The sequence below is a fragment of the Oratosquilla oratoria genome, unplaced genomic scaffold (assembly GCF_046742065.1).
Source record: "Oratosquilla oratoria isolate Oo_2021 unplaced genomic scaffold, ASM4674206v1 SCAFFOLD45, whole genome shotgun sequence".
Taxonomy (NCBI): Eukaryota; Metazoa; Arthropoda; class Malacostraca; order Stomatopoda; family Squillidae; genus Oratosquilla; species Oratosquilla oratoria.
This window is the reverse complement of record NW_027467710.1, coordinates 7,310,573-7,337,141: the sequence shown is the minus strand read 5'-3', so window position 1 is coordinate 7,337,141 and position 26,569 is coordinate 7,310,573. Positions and strand designations below refer to the sequence as shown.

Sequence of the window (26,569 nt, the reverse complement as noted above, 5' to 3'; positions counted from 1 at the left end):
AATTCCCCCATCACAGAAAGAGAATACTCAGAGAAATGGTACAGGACAGCAACAAGGGGTTGGGGGACAGCATAAGGCAGGGACAGTCGTAGTATAAAAGTGTCATCATTTCTCTATGAACAGAGTTTCCTCTATCATAGACAAAATGATGTGTGGCTCTGGTCCGTAGGGGCGCCCCATATAGACCCTAAAGTATCAACTGCATGCTACTTTGCCACAATAACAAGCAGCCAATATCGCAGACGGACAAAATATATATAGAAATATTAGATTCCGTTCACTTCGAACTGATGCGCATAGTAAAGAACTCAATTATCTTTACGCTTTCATTGTCTATATACATATCAATGACAATAATGTCTTTAATAGTCTATATTAATATTTATTATAAATTGATTTTCATTAAATTCATTAGAAAACAGAAGAAGAATAAAATTCTACATTTATTCTACATATTCTACGAATTGTCGACACAGCGTCATTAGTAGCTTTTGTTTTCCACAATAGCAGACGAATTCTACAATTCAACAGCACAAGTGCTCACCTGTGGCTATGAACTCTGGCCTTGTGCACCATAGATGAGTTAGTTTGGTAGATGGTTATGAACAAAGTTGACTTTGACAAATTAGTAATTAGTTGTGGAGTAGTTGGGTCAGTATTTTTTGTATGGACTAGCCCATCAGTTTCATCAGTATTTCCACCACCTGAAAACTATTATAATGATCGTAATGGCTAATGCCCCTCACCACCACCTTTCATCCTGTTACTCTATGCTCTATTTTGTAAAGGACGTTTTGTTGATTTTTGGAAACCAGGGTGTGGAAATTTGCAGTTTTTAGTTGTTTGGAGATCGTGTGAAACACATGATAAGCCACATATCAAATTCGTTGGTTGGGTGAAACTATGAATTGACCGTCGTAATTAATTTCTTGTTTAAAGCTTGCAATTTATTTCAACTTTTTCATTTGCAGATGGGAATGATTGATGCACTCATTGCTGTTGCTGCAACAATGAGGTATGTAAGGTTAATAGTCACAATCTTTTATTAGTGGCAGGTGAGTTTTGATCTGCATTAGAAAGCTATTGCCTAGGCCCAAGGTCCGTTGTAACATCAGTATTTCTTGCATTTTGTCAGCCATCTCTCCCCTCCTCTTCTAGCTGTGATGGCATAGAAACCATTTCACACCAATACAATAGGGATAGAAATACAAATTTTATTCCACAGAAGTCTGGGAATGAGGACAAATACCACCTGAAGTGGGTTTTACAATGATACATGAGGCAACAGCTATGGTAGTGGCATTGCAAGTTTTCAAATTATTCAGTCTATTGTTAATTTTTTATTCTTACATAATTCTTGTCAAACATAGTGGGAGTGGATTTTGTGCCTTTGTTTTTGGCTACCTCCCTTGTAAGGAGGAAAAAGCTGTTGGTATGTATGTGTTCTCCATCACCCTTTCCCCCACTTAAGGAGATGCATATTAATTTTTACTTCCTTTTTGTGCAGAAACTTTTTGATTGGCTATGTGCTGCTTTTTTTTTTTTTTTTTTTTTTTTCTCCCCAGACATTTCTTCTCTCCTTGATCTTGACTTGTGCTTACATTCTCTTCTCTCCAGATTGAGAAAGGCTTTCACATACACAAGCCTGCCATCCACATGACATGCACGTCATGGGTCATAACGTAGTGTCTCAAACGGTTCAGCTAGAAAATGCTGGATCCAAATTTTATATGATGAGAATATTGACAAGCATATGTCTGATAACATGATGCTAAATTTTTAACCTGAGTTAAGTGTTAGATTAAATTTTGTTTGCAAATGTGTAGGAAATTTGACATTTGAAATCTTTGCAGCTCTGAATAGAACCTGGGACTCCTACATGTCATCAAGGTAAGCATAACCCATAGTATTTATACTAAATGTAGATGTACTGAATATTGGTCTCTTGGCATGGAAGAGTAGTATACTCTAGACCAGTGTTTCTCAACCTTTTTACCCTTGCGTAACCTTTAAAATAAATTACGTCTCAAGGAACCCTTGCGCCCCCCCCCCAAAAAAAAAGTATATCTTTCTCATTTTATTGTCGTTGTGATAATAGGTTAGATAGGGTGATGTCTGTATTACATTATTACAATAACCAAGAATATGTTTTGCATGTTTAATTATATTACGTATATGCATACATATACCAAGGCTTTTTCCCCCTTACAAGGGAGGTAGCCAAAAAGGAAAAGGCATAAAATCATTCCCACCCATTCCATCCCTGAATACACTCCACACCCCTCCACCCTCCCTTTTATCTTAACACCTCCTGGATAACGGGTCATCCCTGCACCTTGTCCACTGCCCTGGATCAGAAGCAGTGTCACAAGACACAGCACATCCACAGCAAGCCCGCTTCATTAAATCAGCAACCCCCCCTCTCCGTCCCCCATGCATAAAAGGAGAAGACAGGGAGAAATCCCTTCGGGCTGCGTCAAATTTTGCTCACACATACTACCTCACCCCCCATCCCCCCGCCCAATCCACCTCATGCATCACAACATCATCCATATACAACCATTCTCCATTCACCCGTCTTCTGTCCTCTCCCGTCCTTCCTCAACAGACATTCCCCTCTTCCCCAAGGCCCCCTTTGCATTACGTATATGAAATTAAATAAAAAAATCAAAAGTGCATTAGCTTATCTCGCTTGTTCTTGCGGAACCCTTAGGGTTCTGGGGAACCCTGGTTGAGAAACACTGCTCTAGACAACCAAAATCAAATGTGCCATGATCAGAGATTGAGACATTGATGGATGAAATGATGGTCTTGCTGCATTGCTTGTGATCTGGGGACAAGAATGGCCCTCCATCCACAAGATGTAATAAGTCATTCTTTTACCCTGTATGTTGATAACCCCAGAAAATGCGATCAAGCTTGTTCACGGAATATGGGGGTCCCTCAGATACAACTACAAATATAAAGAGGATGCTTGCATCCTTGTATACTTGCACCTTGTTATGCTAACGTCAGCATCATCATGTACTATTTGATGTAAGATAAGGTTGTAAGAATGGTTGTAGTTGGGAGATGCTAGGAGTGTCGAGTTCCACAGGGAACTGGCCAGCAAGAATAAAGTGGGTGAATTGAATTGAATTGAATTGAATTTTATTCGGATACAATCATACATACAATAAGTACAATATATACAAGACTCAATATTATACACAGTATATATAATTGTACATCCGAGGATGGCACAGAAAGTCAAAAGACTTATTTCCACTGTGGTCCTCATATTACAATTAGGAAAGGATTATCATAGAAAAGCTAGGTTATACGAAGTGTAAATTAGGATTATAAGAAGTGTAAATTAAACATATAAACTATTTTCTTCAGAGAGAACAGTGTCTAAAAGATAACATTTAACTGATTTTTTAAAACTACTTTTAGATACAATTGATTGAATGTTGGTCGGTAACGAGTTCCAAGCAATAGCACCAGTGTATTTGAAAGTACTTTTCCCTAACGAACTATTAAACCTAGGTACAATGACAGATGACCTACTAGAACGAGTTCTCAGGGAACGAGCATTTCTGACAAGTGTAAACGTATCTGACAAATAACTGGGACAAGAGTCGTTCACAATTGGTGAACATGATTAAGCTTTAACTGAGCAACACGTTTCTCAACAGGTAACCAATTTAACAGTTTAAAATGCGTATAATCTAGATGAGTATGTGGATGAATTTTCAAAACGGTCCTGATTAGTTTGTTTTGACATATTTGAAGATTACTCTTAGATTTTTTAGATAGGTTGCTATACCAGGAAGAACAAGCATAGTCAATATGACACTGAACCAGGGCCGAAGCTAGTAACTTCGTTGTCTCTACATCTAGGTATTTTTGTGTTCTTGCCAAAAAATTTGTTCTGGAGCTGACCCTTTTAATTATTTTTTGTGCCATAACTTCTCCCGACACATTTTGATCAATTTCTGTTCCAAGATATTTGACAACAGACCTAGGTTGAATACTAGTATCATTATATTGGATATTGAAGTTGGGAGCATTTTTGAGTTTTTGATTGGAGCCAAAGAGAATGGATTCTGTTTTACCTAGATGTAGAGACAATTTGTTATCCAACAACCACTTGCTGACATTCAATAACTCTTCACTGAGTAATGTCTCAATCCTATTTACATCTTTGCCAGGAACTAGTAAGGCTGAATCATCGGCATACAACAGCAGTTTACAGTTCACAGCAGCTTTCATGTCATTCACATACAAAAGAAACAACAGCGGACCTAAAATGCTACCCTGTGGGACACCACATGTTATTTTTGCTGCTTTTGATGTTGAACCATTTACATTCACAATCTGTTCTCGACCTGTTAGATAAGACCTCATCCAATTAACAACATTGATTTGAAGCCTAACGCTTGTAGTTTGAATAATAGAATATCATGATTTACAGTATCAAAGGCTTTCTGGAGATCTAGCATAACCATTCCACAGTAATTACCTCTGTCAATTTCACCTTTGATGTAATCAGTCAAATTGATCAAACATGCATCAGTAGAATATGATTTTCGAAAGCCTGATTGTAAATCATAGAACAAGTTATTGCTTTGAATGTATTCATAAACCTGGTTATAGACAACTCTTTCCAAGACCTTCGATATAATACCGAGCACTGAGACTGGCCTATAGTTACCGGAATCTGTTTTGCTACCCTTCTTGTACAAAGGAGTAACTTTTGCTAATTTAAAATCTTTGGGAACTTTGCCCTGTTGAATCGAAGTATTGATTATGTGAGTGATACAGGGAGTAATCTGCTCAGCTGAGTCATTCACAAATCTGGCTGGAATATTATCTAGTCCGGTAGCCTTAGACCTGTTAACAGTCTTCAACATTTTATACACATCTACATTAGCAACCGTAGACAGAGCAAAGGTGTCATAGGATACACCCTGATTCCAATAATAATTATTAATGTGTTCTTGGCCAAAATGACCTGACGGTACTGGTAAATTATTTACGAGGGTGGTAGCAATGGTGGTGAAAAAGGAGTTAAATTTTTTAGCCACTGCTACTTTGTCGAAAGTAACGATCCCATTAACATTAAGACCAATGTTACTACTTTTGGATTTTAGATTTTTGGAAGGACCTAACTGTTTGATTGTTTGCCATAGTTTTTTGGGATTGTTTTTGTTGGTTTGGAGAGAATCTTTGTAATATCCTACCTTAGCTCTGTCTACCATAACCTGAACCTCGTTCTGTACCTTCTTATACCGGTACATAGCGAAAATAGATTGATCTTTTGTTTTCTTATACTCTTTTAAAGCCTTATCTCTCCTGTTGATCATTTTCAAGATGTCACCAGAAAACCACGGCTCGGAACGTTGTTTTATTCTGATTGATTTTACTGGAGCTAAATTGTCTAATACCCCCAAGAACAGTGCTTTAAAATTATTCCAAGCTTGATCAACATCTGTACAATTGACGACTGAAAACCAGTTAACCGCGGACAACCTTTCGCAGAACAATTCCTTGCTGTAATGCTTAAGAGAATGAACTTTTATGGTTTTATGCTGATTGATTTGTTGTTTGAAAACTTTCCTGATACAATACGTTGCTCTATGGTCACTCAAACCAATATCAATTACTCCACTAGAACATATTTTCTGAACATCTGATACCAAAATAAGATCAATAACAGAATTAGCAGTGGCACATACTCTGGTGGGTTCTGTGATAATTTGTTTCAGATTATTCATTGAACAGAATGACTTTAGCGCATTATGCAGAGTATTCGAGGTTGATTCTACATGAGTATTCAAGTCGCCAGTTATAATCAGTTCTTTGTTCAGAAAGTCTGTGGTATTGGAACACAAATCCTCAAGCTTACTATAGAAGTCATGTTGCCAGGGCGGTCTATAGCAGGCACCTACGAGGATAGGCTTAGATTTTGGCAAGAGAATGTTTATCCACAAAGCCTCTAACTCACTGTTCATGTCTGTCCGTTGCTCAAACGCGATGTCGTTGCGTATGTAGACAGCCATGCCTCCTCCAACCCGGTTACGATCTCTCCTCACGATGGTGTAGTTGTTGATCTCTACCTCCGGATCCGCTATCGTATCGTCCAGCTTGGTCTCGGTGAAGCATAATACTGCAGGGGTAGTCCTCCGGGTAATCTCTCGTACCTCGTCCAATTTTGACGTCAGGCTGCAAATGTTCAAGTGAACAATTTGTAGGCCCTTGCCCAACAAACAGGACAGCTTGGCATCCATCTCATCGGCCCTCACGGGGCCAGGGAATTGATGAATGTCGCCAGATGATAGCAAACATATTGCTATTATAACACTGTTGCTTCCGGGTTTGATGTTGCTTACCTCGGAAGTACACGAATGTGTTCCGACCCTGACCTTGTTGCTGCGCTTGGTAATGGAAGAGGGCGATAGTAGGTGTTTGTATATAGTCCATCGGCCAAATCCAAAGGGTTTGCAACAGCCATCACAAGTCAAATAGTTCTCAATCCGATCTTAAACCTTATGGTCGCATTTTGGAACCTCTGAACTTCTCAACCGACCCGAAAAGTTGATGAAAATCACTAATACCTGGAAGGCCAAAATGATGCCAACTTTACCCTTCATCATGATGTTATATATTCGAATAAAGTACGTACGTTAGGTTATAATACAGCTGACGACATGAAGCTAGAATTATCTTGGACGAGGCATACAGATCGAGTTCCATAAACACCGTATTGCTCGCGGTGGATGCGAGGGAGGGGGGAGACGGAGGGGTGGAGGAGGAGGAGGAGCAGTCACTCCGACCAAAACCTTTTACTCGGTTTGAGAGGTGCGGTTAGGGGGTGGGTAGATGGTTTATGACCCTCTCCGACACTGGCACCTTTGTTCAATTTACAGGCACGCTCGGCTTCGGCCCACTGGCATGTCGTTTTCTCCATACAAATTTCAAATTTGTTTTCTTAATTGCGGCTGCCACTGGCTCAGCTAGTTACCGCAATTGAGAGCCATGGTTAGATTAACCATTCACAAGTCACTAGAAACCTATCCCCTCCTTTGGCACTCCCCCCTCACGCGAAAAATCCCTAGATAAACGGGAGCCTCACACACACACACACACACACACGTCTACACGTTTTGCTGTGGAGTTGCCCTTTTGATGCATTCTCTTAAACCCAAGTAGTGATGGGAGCAGGATAACTTTGTCTGTAAGCATTGGTAAATGGTGCTTAACCCATCGCCCCTAATTCTAAAGAGGGAAAGTACCTTTGGTGCAAGTTATGCATATGTGAAGGTTGTGGAATATTGAGCCAATTTGATCTTAAATAAGGAGAGTATTGACAAGCATATGTCTGACCATATGATGCCAAGCATATAGTCCAAGTTTAGCATTTAGTAAGGTTGTGGAAGTGGATGTGTAAAATTTTTAACAGAATGAAATCTGCAGGTTTGGAGTGATGAGAATGGGAAGCAATCTGTAGTTTACACAATACAAGTATACTAGAATCCACTAACTTTACTTTAAATAGTCTTGAGGCATGGAATAGAAATCTCGTTGCCAATATTTTTTCCCCCCACATAAGGGAGGTAGCCAAATCAAAGGCGCGTACCCGCTTTCATCCACCACCCTTTCCCCTCCTCACATAATAGCTCATGAGTAAATAAAGAGTTTCATAAATCTTCCAGATCTCCCAAAACCGTTCAGTTCATTATCCCACAATTTGTTGGTTGTGCAGTCCCAAAGCAGCTGGCAGTGGGTCCTTGGTACCTCCATTGATTACTAGAGAGAAGCGTGTTACATTAGTCGCTAATTGGAGGAGGCCTCTTGATACCTGTCAGCTCTTGCATTCAAAGGTAGAAGAAATGCAGAGCAAATTGATGAGATCTTGGGACAAGTCTGAAGAAGTTGAAGATAGCAGGGAAGTGACTCTTAGGTCCTTGTAGGCCATTGTTGACCCCACACCTATTGATACCACTGAACAAATCCTAAATTGTAATAGTTACATGATGTGTGTAGGTTGCAATACTAGGCCATTTGCTTTTTATACCAAAGTTGCACTCAAATTTCACTAGCATATTTTTTCCTTTCAGAATGTGGTGAGTCTTCAGTCTGCAATAAAGTTTGTACTTGTGCTGTGGTTTAATTTTATTGCATCTCTAATAATGATGATAATTGAAATCCTTGATTTCACTGAGAGTAAGTCAAAAGGATTCTGACAAGATTACATAATGTATTATGTGAAGTATTAGTACTGTGGCCTCAATTTGTCATTGGTTTGTTTCAGGTTGCTTGGAGAAACAAAAGAGTGCTGGTGAGCAACTAAGGGAAAAATACCAGACAAACCACAAGAGAAATATGGGAAGTTGTGAAGGATAAGAGAAGCTAGACGAAGAATGGGTACGTTTCAAGATAGTACAGTACACTTAGATGGGTTGAAAGTGGGAGGGAGCAGTTGGTGGGATTAAGTTTGATGGCAGAGTAGAACTAAGATAACATACAAGATGTACAGATGAGGGAAGTGAAACTAGAGGACAGGGAGGCTGAGAATGAAGTAGGGTGGGCGATTGGTGAGGAATTTGAATTGTTTTTGGAAAGGAGGGAAGAATGAACAGGGCTAAGTTGGGTTGAGAGAAGGTAAAGGATGCTGTTGGACAGGTATGACGGTGAAGAGAGATGGATAGAGTATTGTGGGGTTCTTAGATTTAGAAGGGGATAAGGTGGTTTAGTGGCAGTAATTGGTAGGAAAGGAGGGTAGCACTGTAGAAGGTGGGAGAGGAGAAAAAGCATTGATAGCTGCAAAGTTGTCAGTTAGGTGTCTGAGGAAGGGTGTAGTTGTGTAATGGGTGGTGAGGACTTGTACTTAGGGTAGAGAAGTGTGGAGTAATGGAGGTAGTTCCCCTGCACAAAGAAAATGGGAAATGTGTTGACTTGTTGGTGGTAAGGTGTGCAATTGAATGTTTACTAGGGAGAATAGTTAGCAATTGGGGGGAGGGGATAGGAAAGGGTGTGTGTAAAAGTTAATGCAAGTTTTTGTAATAATGATTTTTACCACAGACCTGGCCCATGCAAGGGGGGACGGAGAGGGGGGGTCGCCGATTAAATGAAGCGGCCTTGCTGTGGATGTGCTGTGTCTTGCGACACTGCTTCTGACCCAGGGCGGTGGGCAGGGTGCAGGGATGACCCGTCATCCAGGAGGTGCTCAGATGAGAGGGAGGGTGGGAGGGGTGTGGAGTGTATGTAGGGATGAAATGGGTGGGAGTGTTTTTATGCCTTTCCCTTTTTGGCTACCTCCCTTGTAAGGGGGAAAAAGCCTTGGTATATGTATGTATGTATGTACCACAGACCTGTTCTGAAAAAAGTGTGGAATAATATTGGTATCTGACATTTTGATCATTGAAGATTGGTAATTTATAGAAAGTTTTTTTTTTCTTTTTAACATTACCATTTTCTTAATTTCAGAGATAGAACAGTCTCTGCATTAATATTTTTGGCTTGGAGATCAAAGTGAAGTGGATTTGTTTCCATTTTGCTCATCTTGGACAACCATGGCCAAAAGGTAAGTTTGTGTGAAAGTGGAATGCTGTAAGAGAGTTGGTCTGTGGTAGTTGGAAGCAAACTTGAGAACTGCATGGAGAAATGTCGGTGGAAGCAATGAAAGGAATGGACAATGTATTGGTATTGATTTTGTATAGAATTGAGGATTAATAACTAGTAAATGCGAGGATTAGTAATGGACAGATTGAATGGTCTCGGATGGATGTGGGGATGCACCAAGGTCGTGATTTTGCCTTCCATGTTGCACTTGATGTGGCTTAATGTCTTGATGGATTGCTTAGAATTTAGGTGAAGACTGGATTGATATATTGATAAGATGCTTGAAAGCTATTTGTATTGCATTGTAGGTTCTGCAGAAAATTTATCCTTTGAGTGGAGGTGTGGATTATGTGATGCATTGGAGTGGTTAAATGTGAATGGTGTTTTGATGCAGCCCATAGGGCATGAGGGGACAGTGGTGGTGGGGGTGTTGCAGATTAAATGAAACAGCCTTGCTGTTGATGTGCTGTCTTACAGCATTGTTTATGACCCAGGGCAATAGGCGAGATGCAGCGATAACCTATAATATATATATACAGGTAGTCGTCGACTTATGACCTATGCGACTTACGACTGATCGACTTTACGACCACGAGATAGTGCAATAATATTTAACATTTAATAGAGTAATAGAATTGCAATGTTATGCCTGGCAGTGCAGTACAATTACTTTGCACGCCGCGAGACGCGAGTACGATAGTTTTGGCAGGTTACCGGCAGCGTCAGCTTCCCTCTCATTCAGGAGCATGTGGTATTTCTGACTTCATTATGACAAGAATTATATCTTTAATTTTTTTTGTGCTTCAAACCCCCATGGAGATGTCTAAAAGAATATTATCTTTCGATATTTCCAAGCCTGCCAAGAAACAAAGAAAGGTTATTGATCTTGACAAGAAAATGAAAGTGATAAAACATGAAGGAGGGAAGAAAGTTAATGTGATAGTACGTGAACTTCAATTATCACATTCTACAGTGTCACTAATTTTAAAAGACTAAGAGAGGATCTCAATTTTGCCTTGGATTTTATATTTTAATATGTTTTGCAATTAATAAAATGTAACAGTAAAACTTTTTTATGCCTAGTCTGTTGTCGATAACAATATGTTCGGTACAGCATTTTGTATTTTTATGTTTTGCAATATTTTCGGTACAGTACGTAGACGAAAAGAATGTTTTGAAATAATTTTTTCCTAATTTTGCCATGCATTATGTATTTTTATGTTTTGCAATTAATAAGATGTAACAGTAAACTTTGTTTAAGCCTAGTCTGTTGTCAATAACAATATTTTCGGTACAGTATGTAAACGAAAAGAATGTGTTTTGAAATAAAAAAAATTCTCTTAATTTTGCCTTGCATTTAGTATTTTTAATGTTTTGCAATTAATAAGATGTAAATTGTACAGTACAATGATTTTAATTTAACCAACAAAAAAGTATTAGTAGGTCAAAGATGACAGGACTTTATTCAGTATGCGTAGGCCTAGGCTACGTTTCCTAACGACAATTATAAAAAGAATAATGAATATTAAACAACGTAGCTCAAAGATAAGATTTTATTCAGTATGCATACGTTTCCTAAAGAAAGTCTGATGATAGTATAATAAAAATGTTAAAAAATACAGTATTAAATATCATAGGTCAAAGATGATAGGATTTTATTCAGTATGCTACGTTTCTCAAAGAAAATCAGATAAAATTATGAAAAAAAGGTTTAAAAAATACTATACAACATAGTTCAAAGATGCTAAGATTATTTCAGTATGCTAAATATAATATAGAATATACATGTATAGTGTATACAGTAACAAAAATAATATTTAAAGGGTAATATATACTGTATATATATAAAGTCCGATTTGCGTCCAGATCGACTTATGACCTGTCTGTCGGAACCGAACTCGGTCATAAGTCGACGACTACCTGTATATATTTGTAATGATGATTTTTACCACACCTATTCTGAAAGAAATGTAGAAATATATAGGTATCTGCTAAATTGGTTGTAGAAAACTAGTACTTGTTAGTGATATTTTTTTACTGAAAGTTTTCTTAATTGCAGTAATCGAACATCAGCATTGTTGGTTTGAAGTTCAGATTGAGTGGATTTCTTTCCTTGGCCCATCTTCTGCACACCTGAAGACCCCCAAGATAAAATTGTCCAGGATTTGAAGAAGATTACTTGGAGGTGAGGAAAGTGGGGTTGGAAGAGCAGATAGGGATGATGTAAGTATTGGGATGGTTTGGACATGTGGAAAGAATGGGTGTAGAAAGCTGTGGATGGAGTGAACTTCTGGGGATGATGGAGGATGAGGTAAATGGGGGCAAGGAAGGGAGAGGCAGGAGATAGGGGTGAGTGGAGAATGGCTGTGTATAGTTGAAACTTGGATGGGAGGAGGGGGGGGTTGAGTAGGAAATATTTGAATGTTTTGACACAGCCTGAGGGGATCCCTGTCTTTATGTGCTGCATGATGAGATGGAGGGGATGTTGCCAGTTGAAGCAGCCTTGCTGTGGATGTACCGCGTTGTTGCTGCTGAACCAGGGTGGTGGGTGGGGGACAAAGGTATAGTTAGCTCTGCCTGAATGTAGGGGATGGTAATGTCGCTTATGATGAGCCTATCAGGTATGCATGAGGGGTTGTTCACATCTGCAGTGGATGAAGGTTAGGTGATTTGTCACGTGGACCAGTAAGGATGAGCCTAGTTTGGCTGTTGGACCCTGTTGTGGGTGAGTAGTCTTGCCAACCAATCTCTTGTTTGGTAATACTGGTGAAGCTTTCTTCAAGGTTGTATGTCCAATGTTTGGATGAAGCTGGGGATGGGGGAGTGACGATCAGTCTTGCTCAGGTCCAGGTGTCTTACAAGAGACTTGTACCCTCGGCCGCAGTAGTGTGTTGTCAAGGTTGACCACCTCTTTGAATGCATGTTGTGTTGCTGTTTAACCATCTGAACAGGGAAGTGTAGGTGTTTGAGAATGGGAAAGGTGTGGTAGATGTATAATTTAAAGGGATTGTGCTGCACAGTTGAGCTGTTGACCTAAATGATGAAGTTCTATTGTGAACCCCAGGATTGCAACAGAGTCAGCAATGGCAGAACCCACTGTTGTGGATCCTGGGAACTGTGCTTACCTGCCACAAGGCTGTCGGAAGCTGGGATTGTTGAACTCCTTAACTGGTTGAGATTAATTTATGTACATCGTGTTTTCTTTATTTCAGGAAGTAGTTCGAAGAGCTGGGTAAAATAAATCGTAGTGATGTTGGCTAGGTCCTCAAATGAATCTCCCAATGTGTGGTGCAAAATGGACTGGGCTTTACCATCGGTAGGTAAGTTTGAGTAATGTCAATTCTTTGGAGGGCTATATGAATGCAGACCTGTATTCTACAAGTGTTGTAATGCTGTAAAACTAGTATGTGTTGGAGGTTTTCAATTGTGTGATGAAAGCACTTTCTTTCACATTTGCGGTTTCCAGCAGAGGTTTATCCCATGAAGGCCAATGTGTTGTCTGATTATACTGTTAGTTAAGACGTTCTAATTGTTGGCAATTTTTGCTACATTATTTAATTATTGGAGGTCCTAATACTGGAAGATCACTTCCTGCTTCAGCACGACATATTGCAAGTGGTAGAGGTTGCATTGAACACCAGTGGATACTGTTGTTGTTGTCGTTCCCTAGACTGTCCGAGCAGTCCCGTCTCCCCAAGGAATGCCACAGCCGAAACTGGGTTATCCCACAGATACTTTATAGAGTGTATGTTGTGTTGTTTGCATGCATGATTGTGTATAATGCAGTCTTCCATTATGTGTTGTATGGTATGGGGTGAAGTGTTGCATCCTGGGCAGCTGTTCACAATGTGGTCATCCAGCCTCTTCTGGTAGCTTAGAAGTGCTGGGTGGTGGCCGCACTGCAGTCTGGCCAGGTGGACTCTGTCCTTTCGTGGGAGAGAGGATTCAGAAAGTTGGATATCAAGGGGCCTGGCATGCAGCAGTGTGTTGTCTTTCAGTGTGTTAATGGAGCGGTGAGTGATATGATTATGAATATGTTTCCGGAGGCTGGTATTTGGTGGTTGTGGAGGAAGAGAAGAGAGTATCTGTGTGTGATACAGGTCTTTGGGTGTTGTTTTAATGTTTCTTGGTGTGTGTGGGTATTCTGCTATGTAGTGTAGCGGGTGTGATGTGTTTGTGGTGGCTGCGGCAAGTGTTTGTGTGCCTCTCATGTCGAGGTGGTCCTTGACTTTGAGGACTTTTGTTTCATGGTGTAAATGGTCTGTAGGTGTTGTATTTGTGCAGCCTGTAATTGTTTTTAGGGCTTTGTTTTGTATGATTTGAAGGGTGTTGTGGTGTGTCTCACTGAGATTAGGAGCCCATGCAGGACTCGCATAATTCATCACTGAGCTTATGCATTGTTTGTATATTGTTGTATTAGTTTCTTTGTTTTGTCCAAATGTTGTTCCAGCGATTGACTTAAGTGTGTTAAGTCTAGGTGTGCATTTGTTTTTTATGTTTGTGATGTGTTGTTTGAAAGACATGGATGTATCGTATGTTACACCAAGAATTTTTGGTGTGTTTGTGTGTGGTATAAGAGTGTTGTTGATCCAGAGATGAGGTATGTATTTGTGTTCTTTTGTCCAGTTGGTGAGAAGTGTTGCTGTAGATTTGGTTGGAGCTATTTTGAGTCTGTTTGTGATGAACCATGTGTTCAGTGTATCAAGGTATGGCTGGATTATTTCTGCAGCTTTGTCTGTGTTACGATGTGTGCATGTGATTGTTATGTCGTCTGTGTAGGAAGAGATTTGTATTTCTGAGGTGTCTGGTGTGGGTTAGTCATGCATGTATAGATTAAAGAGCGTGGGGGATAGAACAGAGCCCTGTGGTATTCCATTCTTAATGTTTCTGATGTGTGATGATTGGCCATTATATGACATGTAAGCATTCCTACCTGCCAGATAATTGGCCAGCCATCTTTTGGTGTTATTGTGCATGTCTGTGTTATATATTTTATTTGTTAGGTTGTGGCAGGGGATAGCATCAAAAACTTTACTAATGTCTAATGTCATAAGAAGTGTTCTGTGGTGGGGCCTATCTGAATTGATGCCATCTAAAATTCTTTGTGTGAGGTTTATCAGAAGAGTGTTTGTGGAGTGTAGTGGCCTAAAACTGTGTTGTGAGTCAGCAGGTGACAAGTTTAAGTATTAGGCGTTCAGTGACTTTAGAGGGGGTGCAGAGAAGTGTGATTGGGTGGTGCGATGTTGGGTCTTTGTTCGGTTTTGGAATTGTGATTATTTTACCATGCTTCCTGATGTCGGGTATAGTGTTGTGTGAATAGCAGTAGATTGCAATGTTTGTGAGTGCGTGTATACCTTGTGGTCCAATGTGTTTTAGGTGGATGTTACTTATGTTATCAGGGCCACAGGCAGATGAGTGCTTGAGATTATGTATTATGTGTTTTGTCTGACTGTCTATGAAGGGTGTATAGTCTGAGTCTGTGGGAAAGTCTTTCTTACGTCAAACAGTGCGTCGGTCGTCAGGGTGAGAAGTGAGATGGCTTGTCTGTGCAAAATGATTTATGAGTGTGTTTGCTTGTTGTCTGTTTGAGGGTAGATTGTCTGTTGTTGTGATTATTGCTGCGTGAGAGCGTGTAGTGTTACTGTTGGATAGTGTAATGCTGTTGAGTGTTTTGTACAATTTGCTGGTGTTTGTTTTGTGATCAAGTGTATTGATAAAGTTTTGCCAATTTTGTGTTTTTTGTTCGTGTATTTTATTGGCAGTCACAGTGTTTAGTGTTTGTATTGGGTCTGCTATGTTTTGAGGAATAGGTGTGGGGGTATTGTGTTTAAGTGTGTCTTGTTGTCTGATGAGGCCTTGGATTTCTGGTGTGAAGTTGGGGTTGTGTGATTTTCTGTTGCCTCTAGGGATGTATCTCTTGTCTGCACTTTGTATGATTGTATTAAAAGTGTGCACAGCATTGTTTATGTTTGTGATTGGTGTACTGTTAAGTGTTTCAAAATGTTGTTGTGTCTCTTCAGTAAAAGCTTCCCAGTTAGCTCTCTTGTATTTGGTGAATGTGTGTCTGTGGCCAACTGGGGTGCATCTTGTTTTGGTGGTGATGATGATTGGAAGGTGGTCAGAACCAAGGGTTCCGACCACTCTCCATGATGTTGTTGGGGTTAGGCAGGGGGAGCAGAAGGTGATATCAGGAGAGGAGGGAGTGTAGAGGGCTTGGTGTGGGATATGTGTATGATTATGTGTGTTGTTCATGATAGTCAATGAGTCAAACTGAGTCTGTATATCAAGCCCTCTGTCTGTGTCAGGGTTGTTGACATACCAGGCAGACGACTTGGTGTTGAAGTCACCATCCATAATCAGGTTGGGGATTGAGGCTAGTTGGCTAAATTCAGGCCTGAAGGTGTTTGGAACTGTGGGGGATGATTGGGGGCGAATGTACATGTTAACTATTGTCCGTGTTGATTTGTTGCCTGTGCGAATTCGAATGAATTGGATTTCTGTAGTGTTATCTGTGGTAGGGAGGAGAATTTTGGTTGTGGCACTTGTGTCCACAAAACAGATGGAATGGTGGATCAGGCTGATGAATTCACTGCCATTGCCATCGGTCCGGTCTTGTCTGATGGTGGTGTAATTATGAAATGATGGTGTTTTGTGAGTGTCTTAGTTTTGTTTCTTATATAATTACAATGTGCATGTTGTGTTGTTTAAGAAAGTGTTCGAGTTCATGTTTTTTCATGTTAATACCGTCAATGTTGTGTTGTAATGTGTTGATGTTGTGTGTTCTGTATGTGTTGTATGTTGCCGTTTGGGGTTGAGGTTGGGGTGTTAATGGGGAAGGTATAGGATCTGGGTTAGAGGCGGGGCAAGGAGAGATTGGGGACAAAGGAAGGGGAGTACTGATTGGGGATATGGGCAAAGGGAAATTGGGAGTGGGTAAGGGTGCTGGCTGTGGTTGGGGAGGTGGGAGTGGGATTACTGGAGGGCAGGTAGAACATGTCCAAGTGTTTGTGTATTGGTTTGTGTCAGCAAGTGTTGTACAAGTGAGGTGGGCCCAGTTTTTGCACATATTGCACTGAACTGAGCCCTTTGTCTGTCTGCTCAAAGTAATGGGTTTAGAGCATGTTGGGCATGTGTATTTTGTGGTGGGCCCAGGATTGCTCTCTACATCTCCGGCTAAAAGTAGAAGACGAGGGGTGATCGCCGGAAAATCACCCCTCGGTGCAGAAAAAACGTAACATTGCATGTTGAGAAAAAGGATTGTAGTACAGTAGAAGCCCAATTTAACGAACTAATTCAGCCAAGGTCCAGTCCGCTAAATTGAATTTTTCCGTTAAATTGAGCGAGTGAGCATTGGTGTAACAGTGTTGCCAGAGCGGATTATAAAAATGATACGTACCTAAAAATTCCCTAGTGTACACACACACATACAGTATATATATTATTGTAAGTGAATTATAGGCAGCACAATCGTGAATTGCAAACGAACAGCAACATGCAGTAATTTGTTGCAACATGTATGTGTGTGTATTTACCTAGTTGTATTTACCTAGTTGTATTTTACGGGAAGGGGAGCTATGCTCGTGGGGTCCCGTCTTCATATCTCATTTTATCTAAACTATTTTTAGATTCATGTATTGTTTTTGCACACACCACTTTCTCATCTAACTTGTTCCAACTGTCTATTACTCTGTGAGGAAAGCTGTTCTTTTTCAAATCTCTTCTATAGCTGTCTTTTTTTATTTTCTTTCCGTGTCCTCTTGTATTTCTGTCATCCCATTTTATCAGATTCTCTCTATCAGTAATTTCTATGCCTTTCATGATTCTGTAAATAGCTATTAAATCTCCTCTCTCTCTTCTTTGCTCTAGTGTCTGTAGTTTAAGTTTTTGTAGTCTTTCTTCATATGATAGTTTTGAGAGTGTTGGTGCCAATTTTGTAATTGCTCTTTGTATTCTTTCAAGTTTTTTTATACATTTTTTTGTACTTGGTGACCATATCGTTGCTGTATATTCCAATCTTGGTCTTATCAGGGTGATTAGGATTTTCCTCACCATTTCTTCATCCAGGTATGTAAATGCCACTTTGATTGTTCTTATTAAATTATAAGTTTCTCCAAAAATCTTATTTATATGTTTCTCAGGTGACATATTATTCATAACAATGACTCCCAGGTCCTTCTCATTTTCTACTTTTTTTATTCCTTCTTCTCCCAAATTATATGATCCTGTTATTCTGTTTTTGCTTTTTCCAAATTCCATTATACTACACTTTTTGTATTGAACTCCATCTCCCACTTCCTACTCCATTCTTGTACTTTATTTAGATCTCTCTGTAGTGATTCACAATCTTCTTCAGTTTTCACTCTTTTCAGTAGTTTTGCATCATCTGCAAAGAAGCTCATATAGCTTTCAATTCCTTCATCCATATCATTAATATATATAGCAAACATTATTGGGGCCAGAACTGTTCCCTGCGGGACACCGCTTATTACTTCATTCCATTTTGAGTGCTGGTCTCTTATCACTACTCTCATTTTTCTTTCTTGCAAAAAGTCTTCCATCCAATTTAGCAATTTACCTTGTATTCCTCCTTCATATTCTAATTTCTTAAGCAACTTCTTATGTGGTACTTTGTCAAAAGCTTTTTTTAGGTCTAGAAATGCACAATCAGCCCATCCATCTCTTTCTTGTATTATATCTATTAGCCTTGAATAGAAACATATTAAATTGGTGACGCATGATCGTCCTTGTCTGAATCCAAATTGCCTTGGATTTAGTACATTGTTTTTTTCCAAGTATTTTATCCATCTACTTTTGATAATTCTTTCACAAATTTTTGCTATTGTACTTGTTAGAGAGACTGGTCTATAGTTGGTAGGTTCTTCTTTATTTCCTCCTTTATATATAGGTACTATATTTGCTTTTTTCCAATCTTCTGGAACTTTTCCTTCTTTTAAGGAACTGCTTATTATGCTATGTATTTTGTCTGCCAGTTCATTCCTGCATTCTTTCAGAATCCAGTTTGCTATTTCATCTGGCCCATGCGATTTTCTGACATCAAAATTACCCAAGTGTGTCAATATTTCATTCTTTGTTACTTCTATTTCTTCCATAGGGGGGACTTTTTCTTTCCACTCAATCTCTTCAGGTTGTATATTTTCCCTTGTAAACACTGATTTAAAATGTTTGTTCATAATTTCTGCCATTTCCATTTCCTCAGTGTATTCAACTCCTCCTTGTCTTAATTTCTCCAAGTCTTGTTTGTTTTTCAGTTTATTGTTTACAAATCTGTAGAATAGTTTTGGTTGATCTTTACACTTTTCTATGACATCTTTTTCATATTTTCTTTTTTCCTCTCTGCACTTTTGTACATATTCATTTCTATAACCAGTATATATTTTCCATTTTTCAGGTCTTCTGTCTTTTTTCCATCTGGTCCAGGCTTTGTCTCTTTTGTCCTTTAACTCCCTACAACTTTTGTTGTACCAGCATTTTACATATTCTTTTTCTTGTTTTTGTCTTGGGACATACTTTTCCACTCCTTTTTTGTAAATTTTTGTCAAAATATTCCATTTCTCTTCCACTGATGTTTCTTCTTTGTATATTTCTTCCCAGTTTTCTTGTTGGAAGAATTCTCTTATTTCATCAAAGTTTGTTTTTTCATACATCATTCTTCCTTTTCTATATTGTTCATTTCTTTTCATATATTTTTCTTCATTAAGTTCCAGTTCAATCAATATGTGGTCACTTTTACCTATTGGTGTTTTATATTCAATCTTGTCCACTATTCTAGGTTCAGATGTAATTATTAAGTCTAGCCTCGATGGTTCTTCTTCATTTCTATACCTAGTGTTCTCTTGTATCCATTGTGTCATTGAATGGTCAGTAATCATCTCAAGTAGAGCATTTCCCCATGAGTCATCACCACTCTTTACTGTCATTTCTTCCCAGCAGATTTCTTTGCAATTAAAGTCACCCATCATAACTATTCTTCCTCCGTCTTCCATTATTTTAGTTAATGCTATCTTTGTGTCCTCTAACATACTTTTATGTTCACTCTCCTCCCATGAGGCTGTTTTCGGAGGCACATAATTGATCACAAATTTTCTGCTCTTCTTATCTCTGTCTTCCACTTCTATCATAATCATCTCTACTGTATTCTTTCCATATATGACACCTTTCACGTTTATATCCTTCTTAGTCAGGAACATAACTCCACCCCCTTGTTTTTTCTCTCTGTTTCTAATCCAATAATTGTATGCATCATGTCCTACACTGTTGGGTGGTAGTGGGCCTTTTAATTTTGTTTCTACAATTCCCATTATGTCCGGTTCTTTTTCAAATAATCATTCAGTTCATTCAATCCTGTTATCAATCCATCTATATTTGTGTAAGACGCTCTTAGTTTTCTGCCACTTCCATTGTGTTCTCTGTTTCCCTTTTGTTTTTCTTTAGTATGTCGAACTGCTTTATTTTCATGTTCACTACTCTCCAATAGAATCTCTCTTTCTCTGACTCCGTTCTTTCCTCGTTTTTTGCCTTAGCTTCAAGTCTTTTCTGCTTTTCTGCCTCTCTTTCCTCCTTATTCATTTCTCTTTTTATCCATACCTTTTTATATTGATCATTTGTTGCTAGTTTCCCTGTTTTGGATAGAATTTTCTCTGCCGTTGTTTGTGACCTGAATTTAATCTTAATTGGTCTGGTCTTATCTGTACTATATTTTCCGAGTCTGAATTTTTCCTCAATTTCCTTTATAATTTCTGGTTCATCTTCCTGGACTAATTTTAATAAACTGCTTACTTTTTCATTTTCCTCCTTGATTCTTGCGGTTCTATCTGGGTTATGTTTCTCTTCCATTCCTAATATAATTATACATTTCTTTTTGTCAGCTAATTCTCTTACTATATTCTCCTTCTGTCTCATCACTTTAATAACTGAGTCTTCATTATGTTCTTTCAATTGCTGTTTGACTATGTCAGTGAATGAAACCTTATTCCCTTCTTGGGTTGTTCTCCAATTTTTAGCTTCTTTAGCTATTTTCTCTCTGTTTTCATTACTATTCTTCTTCAATTTCTCATTCTCCTCCTTTACATTTCCTAACTGTCTTTTTAGGTCCTCTATTTCTTCAGTTAAGTTTCTGTTTGCCTTCTCAAGTTGTTCCAACCTTTCAATTCTCTGGAAAATGGAGTCAACATTACCTAACTTACGTTCCAAGTCCTCGATCACCTTATCAACTCTCTCCTCTAGTCTTATCAGAGGGTTGTGTCCCCCCCACCCTCTTTAAATCCCTGGAACATATTCTCGTCACTTTCTACTGTATTGCTCCTCTCTATACTTCTAATCTTTACATTTTTATTAGACATTTCATCCTCACTCAGTCTTTTGTTTACCTTTCGCTTGTCTGGCTGGGCCAAGTCTACTCCCTCCTCATTTCCTTCCATTTCCCTCAGTAATCCCTCCCCTTTTCCTCTTTCCCTACTTTCCCACTACTCCACGAGCAATTTCCCCCCCACCCTGTAAAAACACTAGGCACTTCTCTTTGCGTTGGGATCCACAGACTTCAGTTTTCTTCAGAACGTCATCCAAGCCGTCCATTCGCTGAAGTGTGTGTGTGTGTGTCGTGTAACAATGATATGAGCTGTCTGTGAATTTCGCGAAATATTAGTCATAGCTTCGTGTTTGGTTCGATGTACATAATTCTAGCGATTAATAGGACTGGGCAGTTGGGTTTTGGATAGTGAGCATTATTGTTGTGTTGTTGCAGAAAACTTAGTTCGTTGTTATAGAAGTGTTTTTCGTGGTGATTACTCTCGCGTACTGATTTTGAATTTTCCCATTAACTTACTGTTTCATTATTTTGTTTTCCTATTATACCGTCTATTTCTACTTGAATATATTTCTGCTACAATTATACTTTATACATATACTGAATTATATATTATTGATTTTGAATTTTCCCATTAACTTACTGTTTCATTATTTTGTTTTCCTATTATACCGTCTATTTCTACTTGAATATATTTCTGCTACAATTATACTTTATACATATACTGAATTATATATTATTGTATATATATTATAGTACGTATATATATATATATATATATATATATATATATATATATATATATATATATATATATATACCTCCAAAGTACTAAATTATAAAAATTTCCTTGACTCTACCACCACAATCTAGTAACATCTGGTAACATTGGACTCTGAGACACGCATGTGGCCAGTTGACGGAAAATGCTCAACTTAGCTTACCATTCCCGCTAAATTGAGCTATTTCTGTAGACGCGCATCTGGCCAGCTAGCGGAAAATGGTCAACTTAGCGGACCATTTCCGCTAAATTGAGCATTTTCATTATTGCTATTTGCAGTTCGCTAATTTGAGCTTCCGCTGAATTGAGATTCGTTAAATCGGGCTTCTACTGTACTCCCCAAGGCAGTCGTAGCTCCTCTTGGGGATCGGTGCCACCTGCGTAGAGCCGGTGGCCAGGGCTGGTTGCCGCCGTTTGGCCCCCAACTCTTGGGGTTGGGGGTTAGTCCCACGACGTAAACGCTGCGGCTCCAGGACCATGGATACTGTTGTCATGGAGGTTGTACAATTGATGCTGGTACCTTGGATTGGATGTTGGTGCTGCCAGGTGCTGATGGAGAGGTTAGTTTGATCCTATTTAATGCAAAAGGTCTTTAAGAAATGATGATTGTTATCCCTGTCTCAATAACTGCTGTGGACACAATTCCTCGTTACTGAAAACCAAAAGTACATCTTCAATAATAACTTTGTTTGCATGTAAGTGAAGTTTGTTTAATTGACAGGTCCATGCACAAGAGGTGTATAAATGAACCTCTTTTGTAGATACTGGATTAGCACATGCAGGTCAGTTAAGTTTTTTTGGTTAGATATGATGTTTTGAAAGAAATGTAATTATTTTGGACTTTGATAAATGATGAGTTAGATGACGAGACCTAAGACAGGCTTACCCGCATGTCGTTTGGTGTAATCAAGAAAAGACAGGAGAAGTGTGATGAAGGTGTTTTAGAAGTTTTAATTTTCCAGACAAGACTTGTGGTATTGAATTGTAAAGAAAGATGTTGGCCATTGTTTAAGAGCATATGTACATGATCGAGATTGAAAGCACATCAGGACTACGGTACATCACTATGGTAGGTTTACCTGCATGGTACTTGGAAATTGCATTTGCAATAATGATGAGAATGTATTTGCTACTCTTGACTGTTGTATGACGACTATAACCACCAAGATCTCTGAATATTTGACCTCTTAGGACTGTATAGCAAGAGATGGAGCAGAATATATTTATGGTTTCTTCCTCCAGGGGTCAACACATTCATCAGTAGCCTGGCCATACAAGATCTTTGCTAGGTCTAGGCAACCTTGGGTTTTACAAAGTTGCACCAGATTTAGATGACCCTGAGCTGGTAATGGTAAGATTGCATTGTCATTTGAATTTTTGAATATGATGGCCCATCATATAGGACACTGTAGGAATACCTGTTGGCAATGTTAACCACTTGGGTACAATGACACTTACACAGGTGTCATGAGGCGTGGATGTGTTCGCAAGGATGCCGGTGTCAGTTTTGATTACGTATATCTTTGTAGTTGTACACGAGTTACCCCCGGATTCTATGAACTGGTTTGATCATGTTGTCAGTGTTTATTACTGAGTAAAAAAGAATGAGTAATGCAGTAGTGACTATTTTATAATGCAAGTAGTGTGATGCATTGTTCCTATGATAGGCCATGCTGCGCGTGAGAATTTGACTCGTACTGAAGTGGTTAATAATGTGATTGACCAGTTGGGTACTATATTGAGGTAGTTTGAGTAGGGATAGGTAGTTTTAAAATAATCATTAACAGCCAGGAAATCTTTGAACAGGGGAAGAGGGAAGGGGAACAAATGTATGGAACTTGAACTTTGAAAATGTGCTTGGTGAGGAGTTGAAATATGAAGTCTGTTATGGGGATGGAAAGAAAGCTGACAGATCTAGTTGCCCAAACTATGCTAGGTGGAAAGAATGACTTGGAAGCAAATACAGTTGAGCAAGCAAAAGTGTCCATGATGAATATAGAATAGTAATTGATGGATTAAGTAAATATTTGATCCCAGAGTCACTGATATTGAGTATGTGCTATGTTGGTGCTAAGGTGAATTAAAGATCAGTCTGCTCCCCTTATGCCCCAGTTGCAATGTTGCTTCTGGTTACCGGGCTGCAAACATTTATGAATGCATTTCTTGGTTTATGAGGAAGGTTAAACAAGACCAAGACAAGTTTGATGTGGAGCAGTGGCTCCCAACCATTTCTGGCTTGAGGAGGCACCCTTGCCAAGCCTTTCAGAAGTCCCCGGCAGCACCCTTATTAGAAAATCTAAATTGTAGTTTGTCAGTATTTTGTTGATTCAACATCAGTGTAACAAAATTATGTCCCAGGATAATATGAAAATACTCATCTTTACACTGATGTTGCTTTAATGAACAAAAATGGATGACGATACAAATATATAATTGACAGTAATTTTTGCCCTGAATTTTGGAGGCACCCTCAGTTGATCTTGCTTCACCCATTGGTGTCATGGCATACCAGTTGGGAACCACGGATGTAAAGAGTGTTGTTGGTTTGTCAGTTGGTGTATGGCTTTGTTGCATTGTAATGTTTACATTTTCAGTTTCGAGTTTGTAGGATGACCTGTGGTGGTGGTGTGCTTTAGAGCCAGTAGTAAGTATCGAGTTATTGTATTGTGGTTGTACTTCAAATAATGATGACAAAAAATATCTCCAGAATTACTGTGTTGGCAAGCTCAACAGGGCTGACATTGCTTATAGTGTACACCTTGCATTGGATCAAGAGCCATTGTTTACAAGTGGTATTTTTTCAGGTAAAGGCCTGGAGCATTCCTCAGCTGCATTAAGGTTGGTACTTGTTTTGGACAGAAGATGGGACTGAATGGAGAATTGCTGTGTATGGATGCTGTGGCATGAGGGGGAGTGGATGGGGGGGGGTGAGGCAATGTGTGAAAAATGCAGCATAAAGGGATTTCTCCCCATCTGCATGAGGTGACTGAGAGGAGGGGGGTTGCCAGTTTATTTAATCTGCTTTGCTGTGGATGTACTGTCTTAAACTGCTTCTGACCCAGGGCAGTGGGTGAGATGCAGGGATGACCCATCAGCCAGGAGCCAAGATGAGGGAAGGGAGTGGATTTTTTTTTTTTTTTTTTTTTTTTTTTTTTATACCCCATTTCACTTCTGCTCACCTCTCCCCTCTTATGCTTTATTCTGCTTTTCTTTGTACATTCTTGTGATTCATCCTATTTTGTAATCAATCTTTGAATGCTTGCTTCTTTACAATCTTTGAATGCTTCATCCCACCACTCGCTACCCTTGTATATCCTCCTGTTGTCCTTGTTCCACAACTTGAACCATCCCCATTCCTCCTCTCCTAGTTATACTCTAACCTTCACTCCCTCCCACTCCCATTTCTTCTTGTACTCCTCTTTTTCTCTCATCTAAGCAGTTTACTTTAAGTACCTCCCTACCTTCTGCCCTTTACCTTTCTCCATCTATCCTTCACTGTCAACTTCCAAAAAATTGTCTTTTCCCCCACTCTCCCCGTAGAACATTTACATCCAAAAATCCTCCCATTATTCTCCTGGTTACCACTATGTAGTCCATTAGTGCCCTATCTACCACCCTTCCATCCACCACCCTCTCCCATGTACTTATGGTTGATTTTTCCGTTGACAGGTTTTCAAGTGGACAGTGTACCAGTTTGATCAAGTTTGGACATTAATGTCCATTCATCTGTTCAGTACAGGTATAGATACCTACAGGCTGCTAGCCAGAGTAGAACTATGATGAGAATCTTACTTTCAACATGAGTAACAAATGATATAGTATTTGTACCCTGATTGCCTAGGCGATGGGTGGTCATTTTCATTATATATTTAACTGATGAGGAATATTTTCAGGTGCTGTGAGTTTAAGCAAAGCGGATAAGGAAACAGGTGAGTGGAGTATGACTGAAGAAGCATGTTTTGACTTGGCTACCTCCCTTGTGAAGGGGAAGAAGCCTATGGTATGTAGATAGATATTGTTATGCATTAGGAATGTTTGCTAACACAATTGTTGTTGATTGCAGAATTTCAGTGTTTGCTATTTTCTGAAGTTGGTCCAAAGAAGTGAAATTTGTTGCAGCTGGTGACCAAATAAATGTGGTGGTAAAGGAGTTAACTTTTTCCATTTTTATCATAATTGCTAGTGTTTATCTCCATGATGGCCCATCACTTAGAACACCTTAGGATTGCCTGTTGGCAAAGTGCTAAAGAAATGTGATTCTGACCATTCTATTGATCATACTGTGAGGTTCATTTTGAGTTGGGATTAATGTTCAGTTGTTTGCAGGTGATGTCGGAGCGAGACTGAAGGACAAGATCGTGATCACTGGTAAGATGTTTTTATTTCTTCTCGTTAATACTGTATACATGATGGCCCATCACTTAGGACACTTTAGGATTGCCTGTTGGCAAAGTGCTAAAGAAATGTGATTTTGACCATTTTACTGATCATACTGTGAAGTTAATTTTGAATTGGGATTAATGTATAGTTTTTTGCAGGTGACATCAAAGCGAGACTGAATGGAGATCATGGTCACTGGTAAGAATGTTGGTATGTCTTGTTAATACTGCATACATGATGGCCCATCACTTAGGACACCTTAGGATTGCCTGTTGGCAAAATGTTAAAAATTGTGATTCTGATCTCTTTGTGAAATATACTAAACCTGTTTTATTGAATTATGATTAATTCCCTGGGACGAGGGAAAAGAATACTGCCATCAAGTAATTCCACTTGGATTGTAAGAGGTGAGAAGAAAGGGATGGGGATTGGGACTAGGCATCTTTCTCCTTGTAGCCCCACAGGGGACATTCCTAAAA

General features: G+C 39.2%; 1 long non-coding RNA gene and 1 pseudogene across 6 annotated transcripts; both read left to right on the top strand.

Annotated features, from left to right (window-relative positions):
- Window positions 1-509: 509 nt before the first annotated feature.
- Window positions 510-26,337, top strand: LOC143023115 (uncharacterized). 6 transcript variants are annotated; one of them, XR_012966164.1, is made up of 19 exons: window positions 510-582; window positions 972-1,015; window positions 1,854-1,890; window positions 8,103-8,208; window positions 8,297-8,409; window positions 9,472-9,568; window positions 11,666-11,829; window positions 12,819-12,926; window positions 22,055-22,270; window positions 22,432-22,492; window positions 22,673-22,779; window positions 22,953-23,061; window positions 24,305-24,354; window positions 24,515-24,548; window positions 25,380-25,449; window positions 25,604-25,639; window positions 25,774-25,852; window positions 26,037-26,078; window positions 26,249-26,336. It is a non-coding gene; the product is annotated as an uncharacterized LOC143023115 (long non-coding RNA). The 6 variants fall into 6 exon arrangements; XR_012966163.1 differs by having other exon boundaries at window positions 11,666-11,791; window positions 12,819-12,922; window positions 26,249-26,333; XR_012966162.1 differs by having other exon boundaries at window positions 11,666-11,791; window positions 26,249-26,332.
- On the top strand, window positions 22,818-22,890 carry LOC143023328 (small nucleolar RNA SNORD24; annotated as a pseudogene).
- Window positions 26,338-26,569: the final 232 nt, after the last annotated feature.